This window comes from Triticum dicoccoides, chromosome 1A, assembly GCF_002162155.2.
Source record: "Triticum dicoccoides isolate Atlit2015 ecotype Zavitan chromosome 1A, WEW_v2.0, whole genome shotgun sequence".
Taxonomy (NCBI): Eukaryota; Viridiplantae; Streptophyta; class Magnoliopsida; order Poales; family Poaceae; genus Triticum; species Triticum dicoccoides.
The window spans coordinates 148,942,928-148,951,241 of record NC_041380.1 but is presented as its reverse complement, the minus strand read 5'-3'; positions in this window follow the sequence as shown (position 1 = coordinate 148,951,241).

Below are 8,314 nucleotides of genomic sequence, written 5' to 3'. Positions count from 1 at the left end.
ATTATATTTAGGCTTCTTATTCTCATCACTTTGCTTATCCTTCGAGCTTCATCTCGAAGAGCCCCTCAAAATCTCTTCATCAATTTCTGAAAATTTCTGAAATTTTTAGTAACTCAAAAATAATAGTGAACCAAACTCAACAAGATTGATAGCAACTACTCCCACAAGTGCCTAGAGGCCATATCATGCATTAAAACTACTTTTGACCACATAAATTTGACATGCAAGCTCAAGAACAGGGTCACCTAAGCAGCAAAAATTTGCGATAAATAAAGCACTAGAACAAAAACTAATTGGACCATTGGAGGAGTCACACACCGAAGAACATTCCCCCAAAGCAGTTTTGTGAATGGAGCTTTGAGCAAGGAGATCGAAAATGGTAGCAAGATGAGCTAGAACTTGGGTTTGAGCTGGTGGAGGATTTTTTCTGGAGGAAGGAATGTGTGGGTGCAACAATAAGTGGAGGGGACCCACGTGGGGTCCACGAGGCAGGGGGCACGCCCAGGGGGTGGGCGCGCCCTCCACCCTCATGGGCACATGGTGGGTCCCCCTGGTGTGTTCTCGGTGCCAATAATTCATAAATATTCTACAAAAAATCATATTTCATTTTCGGGACATTTGGAGAACTTTTATTTTCGGGGTATTTTTTATTGCAAGGATAATTCAGAAAACAGACAGAAAATACTATTTTTGCTTTATTTAATCTAAATAACAGAAAGTAACAGGAGGGTACAGAGAGTTGTGCTTTCTAACTTCATCCATCTCATGCTCATCAAAAGGAATCCACTAATAAGGTTGATCAAGTCTTGTTAACAAACTCTTTCCGAATTGCATGAAACCGGAGAATTTTTGAATAATACTAGGTTACCTCAATGGGGATATGCACATCCCCAATAATAAGAATACCATATTTCTTCGTGACAGTAGGAAGAGGAAATTCAAAACCTCCAATAGTAATCGTTGAAATATTTCCAATAGAATTAATATTGTGGACTTGAGGTTGTTTCCTTAGAAAAGGTATCGTATTCTCATTACCATTATCATGAAAAGTGACATTGCCTTTGTTGCAATCAATAACAGCCCCTGCAGTATTCAAAAAGGGTCTACCAAGAATAATAGACATACTATCGTCCTCGGGAATATCAAGGATAACAAAGTCTGTTAAAATAGTAACGTTTGCAACCACATCAGGCACATACTCACAAATACCAACAGGTATAGCAGTTGATTTATCAGTCATTTGGAAAGATATTTCAGTAGGTGTCAATTTATTCAAATCAAGTCTACGATCTAAAGAGAGAGGCATAACACTAACACCGGCTCCAAGATCACATAAAGCAATTTTAACATAGTTTCCCTTAATGGAGCATTGTATAGTTGGTACTCCTGGATCTCCTAGTTTCTTTGGTATTCCACCTTTAAAAGTATAATTAGCAAGCATGGTGGAAATTTCAGCTTTTGGTATCTTTCTTTTATTTGTAACATTATCTTTCATGTACTTAGCATAAGGATTCATTTTAAGCAAATCAGTCAAACGCATACGCAAAAAGATAGGTCTAATCATTTCAGCAAAGCGCTCAAAATCCTCATCATCCTTTTTCTTGGATGGTTTAGGAGGAAAAGGCATGGGTTTCTGAACCCATGGTTCTCTTTCTTTACCGTGCTTCCTAGCAACAAAGTCTCTCTTATCATAACGTTGATTCTTTGATTGTGGGTTATCAAGATCAACAGCAGGTTCAATCTCTACATCATTGTCATTGCTAGGTTGAGTATCAACATGAACATCATCATTAACATTATCACTAGGTTCATGTTCATTACCAGATTGTGTTTCCGCATCAGAAGTAGAAATATCATTGGGATTCTCAGATGTGTCAACAACAGGTTCACTAGGAGCATGCAAAGTCCTATCATTTTTCTTTTTCTTTTCCTTAGAAGAACTAGGTCACCAACATTAGTTCTCTCAGAATCTTGCTCAATTCTCTTAGGGTGGCCCTCGGGATACAAAGGTTCCTGAGTCATTTTACCCCCTCTAGTCACAACTCTAACAAGATTATCATTTTTCTTATTATTTAATTCAATTGCGCAAATCATTCTGAGCCTTAAGTACTTGTTCTACTTGATTGGTAACCATAGAAGCATGTTTACTAATAAGTTTAAGGTCACCTTTAACTCTAGACATATAATCACTCAAGTGTTCAATCATATAAGCATTACGTTTCAATTGTCTGCCAACATAAGCATTGAAGTTTTCTTGTTTAACAATAAAATTATCAAACTCATCTAAGCATTGGCTAGCAGACTTATTACGAGGAATATCACCTTAATCAAATCTATAGAGAGAATTTACCTTTACTACCTATGTCGGGTTATCAAGACCCTGTATTTCTTCAATAGGTGGTAAATTCTTAACATCTTTAGCTTTAATACCTTTTTCTTTCATAGATTTCTTTTCCTCTTCAGGACTGAGAAATAGAATACCCCTTTTCTTCGGAGTTGGCTTAGGAGTTGGTTCAGGAATTGTCCAATCATTTTCATTACTCAACATATTATTCAATAGCAATTCAGCTTGATCAACAGTTCTTACCCTGAAACACAACCAGCACAACTATCCAGGTGGTCTCTGGAAGCATCGGTTTGTCCATTATAAAAGATATCAAGTATTTCATTTTTCTTGAGAGGATGATCAGACAAAGCATTAAGTAATTGGAGAAGCCTCCCCCAAGCTTGTGGGAGACTCTCTTCTTCAATTTGCACAAAATTGTATATTTCCCTTAAGGCAGCTTGTTTCTTATGAGCGGGGAAATATTTAGCAGAGAAGTAACAAATCATATCGTGGGGACTACGCACACAACTAGGATCAAGAGAATTAAACCATGTTTTAGCATCACCCTTTAATGAGAACGGAAATAACTTAAGGATAAAGTAATAGCGACTTTTCTCATCATTAGTGAACAGGGTGGCTATATCATTTAATTTAGTAAGATGTGCCACAACAGTTTTAGATTTGTAGCCATAAAAAGGATCAGATTCAACCAAATAATTAACTCAGGATCGACAGAGAAATCATAATACTTGTCGGAAATACAGATAGGTGAAGTAGCAAAAGCAGGGTCATATTTCATTCTAGCATTCAATGACTTTTCTTACAGCTTAACTAATAATTTCTTAAGATCATATCTATCATTGCAAGCTAAAAAGTCTCTAGCAGTTTCTTCATCCATAACATAACCCTCAGGCACAACAGGCAATTCATATCTAGGGGGAGAATCTTCATCATCACTTTCATCAATATTATCAGTTTCAATAATTTTATTCTCTCTAGCCCTAGCAAGTTGTTCATCAAGAAATTCACCTAATGGCACAGTATTATCAAGCATAGAATTAGTTTCATCATAAGTATCATGCAAAGCAGAAGTGGCATCATCAATAACAAGCGACCTATCAAAATCAATAGCATGTGTAGGTGTCGCAAGATTACTCAAAACAGAAGGTGAATCAAGTGCAGAGCTAGATGGCAGTTCCTTACCTCCCCTCGTAGTTGAGGGAAAATTCTTGGTTCTTTTATCTTTCAAGTTCTTCATAGTGATCAACAGATATAAATCCCAAGTGACTCAAAGAATAGAGCTATGCTCCCCGGCAACGGTGCCAGAAAATAGTCTTGATAACCCACAAGTATAGGGGATCACAACAGTTTTTGAGGGTAGAGTATTCAACCCAAATTTATTGATTCGACACAAGGGGAGCCAAAGAATATTCTCAAGTATTAACAGTTGAGTTGTCAATTCAACCGCACCTGAAAGACTTAATATCTGCAGGAAAGTATTTAGTAGCAAAGTAATATGATAGTAGCGGTAACGGTGGCAAAAGTAACAGTAGCAGTTTGGTAGTGATTGTAATAGTGGCAACGGAAAAGTAACTAAGCAAAGATCAATTGTGAAAAGCTAGTAGGCAATGGATCAGTGATGGATAATTATGTCAGATGCGATTCCTCATGCAACAGTTATAACATAGGGTGACACAGAACTAGCTCCAGCTCATCAATGTAATGTAGGCATGTATTCCGAATATAGTCATACGTGCTTATGGAAAAGAACTTGCATGACATCTTTTGTCCTACCCTCCCGTGGCAGCGGGGTCCTATTGGAAACTAAGGTATATTAAGGCCTCCTTTTAATAGAGTACCGGACCAAAGCATTAACACTTAGTGAATACATGAACTCCTCAAACTACGGTCATCACCGGTAAGTATCCCGATTATTGTCACTTCGGGGTTAACGGATCATAACACATAATAGGTGACTATAGACTTGCAAGATATGATCAAGAACTCACATATATTCATGGAAACATAGTGGGTTCAGATCTGAAATCATGGCACTCGGGCCCTAGTGACAAGCATTAAGCATAGAAAAGTCATAGCAACATCAATCTCAGAACATAATGGATACTAGGGATCAAACCCTAACAAAACTAACTCGATTCCATGATAAATCTCATCCAACCCATCACCGTCCAGCAAGGCTACGATGGAATTACTCATGCATGGCGGTGAGCATCATGAAATTGGTGATGAAGGAAGGTTGATGATGACGATGGTGACGGATTCCCCTCTCCGGAGCCCCGAATGGACTCCAGTGAATAGGCTTGGTGGCGGCTCCATATCGTAAAACGCGATGAATCCTTCTCTCTGATTTTTCTCCCCGAACGTGAATATATAGTTGGAGTTGAGGTCGGTGGAGCACCAGGGGGGCCACGAGGCAGGGGGCGCGCCCCCACCCTGGCAGACAGGGTGTGGGCCCCTGGCCTTGATTCTTTCGCTAGTATTTTTTATATATTCCAAAAAATATTCTCTATTGATTTTCATGTCATTCCAAGAACTTTTTTTTCTGCACAAAAATAACACCATGGCAATTCTGCTAAAAATAGTGTCAGTCCGGGTTAGTTCCATTCAAATCATGCAAGTTAGAGTCCAAAACAAGGGCAAAAGTGTTTGGAAAGTAGATACGATGGAGACGTATCAGGGCGACAGTGGTTGCTCTTGGCGGGGCTTCAGGAATCTCATCGATGAACTCAATTTTGTTTTGTGATCACTGGATGTGATGTAATAGTGTTTCTCCCAAGGTCCTTTGCTCATCAAAGTCCCGTAGGACATTCTTCAGGGAAAATTCATTGAATCCAGGCTTTACTTCAGTCACATAGCACTTCACACAGCCCGGCTTCAATGGCACATTGTCCAAGAAGAGGCCATCTTCCAAGAAGGGTGGGGAAACCCAGACTGTTGCACAGTTTAATGTACCTTCATAATGTGTAAGCATGCCCTTCAGTCTGTCTTTCATTCTAGATAGATCAGATATAGCATCATCACGAGCAGCTGCAGTCTCAGTGTCGCTGGGGTCAGCTGATGCACCGCTACTCTTGTGTAGTGTTGTCGCTGTGCAATAAGCAGCAGCATCCATGCCCGCCTCCCCTCCCATCTGCTGGCTATCTGTCAGTGTTGGAGTCTTCTGCATCATCATTGACTCCTCAACATCCTTTCGAACAGCCGGATAAATCTCCTTCTTCAACTTTTAAAACAATGCATTCTGCTTCATTTCACTCCTCGCTTTTTTCATGATGAGCCTCTCTTCTTTGCTGAGTGTGAAAGACCTCCTGTGCGGAACATTAACACCTATACCCCTTGCATGACCAGGGGGATCTTTTGTGTCCAGAGCAATGGACAGAATGTCACATGGCCCTGAGTTCCTATAGAACCATCCAGGGATCTTGGAAGCCTCTACCATCACTTCATACAGTTTGGCGTCACGTGCCTTTTTAAAGTAATAAGTTCTGTCATCATGCCTCTTTGCACATGCCTGCAAGTAGTCTCTAGCGTGTTCACCCTTAATTTCACTAAAGGCCGAATTCCCACCCGCCGCTACTGCTTCTTTGTCCTCCTGTTCCCATATCAGTTTCATGCCGTAGTATCCTGCCACACCCATAAGGTGGGGGTGCATGTTCTTCTTCTGAAGTTCCTATTGCTTGAAACTCTTCGCAGCAAACTCTAGAGTTGCCCTGACCCTTTTGAATTCTTCCCAGTCTGCCTTTGTAATTTTGGGGTATGTGGGGATTGGGTCCTTGCCTTCACTCAAGTACTTCTTGTACAGCACGTGCTTCTAGTTTCTCCAAGCATCCCTAGCCTTCTTCAGTGCAGCATGTTCCACCTGCATTCTCCACTGCTCTGGAACATTGAAGTGATCCATGATCTCCCGGACTATCCTTCACCGTGTTTCTGTGTCAGCCTTCCGAAACCCCGGTAGATTAATGTTGAGCCTTGCCCTGCCAACAAATCCACACACACTCCTTAACCTCATGCGTGCTTTATCTGGTTCAGTTGGATCCCGAGACTTTAAATCAATCTCAGTTACTTCATATACACCTTTAGGCTGGTGTGTGGGCTTCCTTGGAGCGTTCCTCCGTGTCCTAACCGGAAGGGTAATTACTGCAGCTCTATCCCATTCAAGACTACTTGATCCCTCACAATCTGCTGAAGACATAGGCTTGTCCGAATCAGATGAAGATACATGGCCTGAATGAGTGTTGTCACTGCTACTCGGCATCTACAGAGAACACATGTGAAACTCAGGAAAGGAGGATAAGCATAAAACTAACAACTTGGTATCAAGCTTTCTAAACATGCCATGCAATAATTTATAAAATGTACGGCTAATTTGTTAAGTTTGTGTGACTCGCTGCCCACGATCTGTAAATAGGTAGTAACTTATTGGAACAAATACAACTTATATGTAGTAAGGAAGGTAGAAAATGAACATATATACGCTCTTCGTTATTTTATAGACAATTTGGGAACATACGGAACGAATTGGAAGAGGGATTGCGAGTAAATATGCCTCACCGCGATGGAGAGCAGTAACTAACAGGCTTCTTGATGAAAACGCGGCCGGACCATAGGAGAGGCGAGGGTTACTGCATCGATATGCTCGAGGGTGGCTAGCGAGCAAACGAATACGGCAAGGCGCGGGCCGCTGCGTGTTGGGAATGGCAGTGGAGGTAGGCTTGACGCCAAAGAGCAGGCACACGACCGGGGTGAGCACGGCAACGCTGGAGAGGGTTCTGCTGTGGATATGGGGGAGGGGGGAGCTGGCGAAGGAGATTGGATGGACTAGTTGAGTGAAATGCGGGCGGACAATGGGGGGTGTTGGCGGCCTAGGTGAAAAGGGTGAAAAATATCCCCGGTCGCCGCACACGCGGAAAGGCCTATGCAAACGGTTGCCTCTAAGTGCTCGTGTGCACAAACAGAATAATTTCGTTTGAAATGAAGACGTACTAATTTTGAAATGAAGACATGAGTTCATCGTTTCGCCTCTCAATTTTTTGCATGTAAAAGAATCAGAATTTTACCACGGGTTTGATTTGCTGGTGCATTTCAGGTCTCGTGTGCTATATGTAAGACATTTTTTGGCATTTACCATGCATGTTGGCATATAAATCAATTCCTAGCCGGACTGCATTTCCTGTCGAAAGGGATGAGGATTGACGTTCGATATGGGAGCATCCAACGGTGCAGATGTACGATCCGTGGGGTTTGGGTTCTGGCCAATCAGAATGCACGACTCAGATCACGCGTGTGGCAGAGGGGTGGGGTGAATCGGCCACGATTTAGTGGACACACGGCTTTCGTGAGTGAACCGTGTGCTCTTTGAAAACATTTACATTACCTAACATCATATTTTTGTTCGAATAAAAACATGAGTTCATCGTTTCGCCTCCAATTCTTTTCCACGGTAAGAAATCATGAGTATAGTGGAGAGTGTCATATACTAGTATCATGAATATGTAGTACATATGATACTACCTTTAATTAATTATAGCGCATAGTATAATACATAGAGTATAGTATCATATATAGATCATATTTATTGCCATGCATGAGACAAATTAGAATCGCATTTAACATGATATGGTATCTACCTACTATATGTTACTCTAACCCTCTTTATATATATTTAATTCTTTGCAACATCAGCATACTTTCTATTTCCGAGTGCATGACATCGTCGGCTATGATACCACCACTATGGCCAGCCTTATATAGTGGGGAGTATCATATATACTATATGTATAGTATCATGCATATGATACTAGTGTACGATACTACGTACATAGTGCATATATAGTATCGTAGAGTTGTACTAGCTCCCTCTGTAAACTAATTTAAGAGCGTTTAGATTACTAAATAGTGACCTAAACGCTCTTATATTAGTTTACGGAGGGAGTATATATCATAGATGACCGTATTTATGAATTGGGCCCT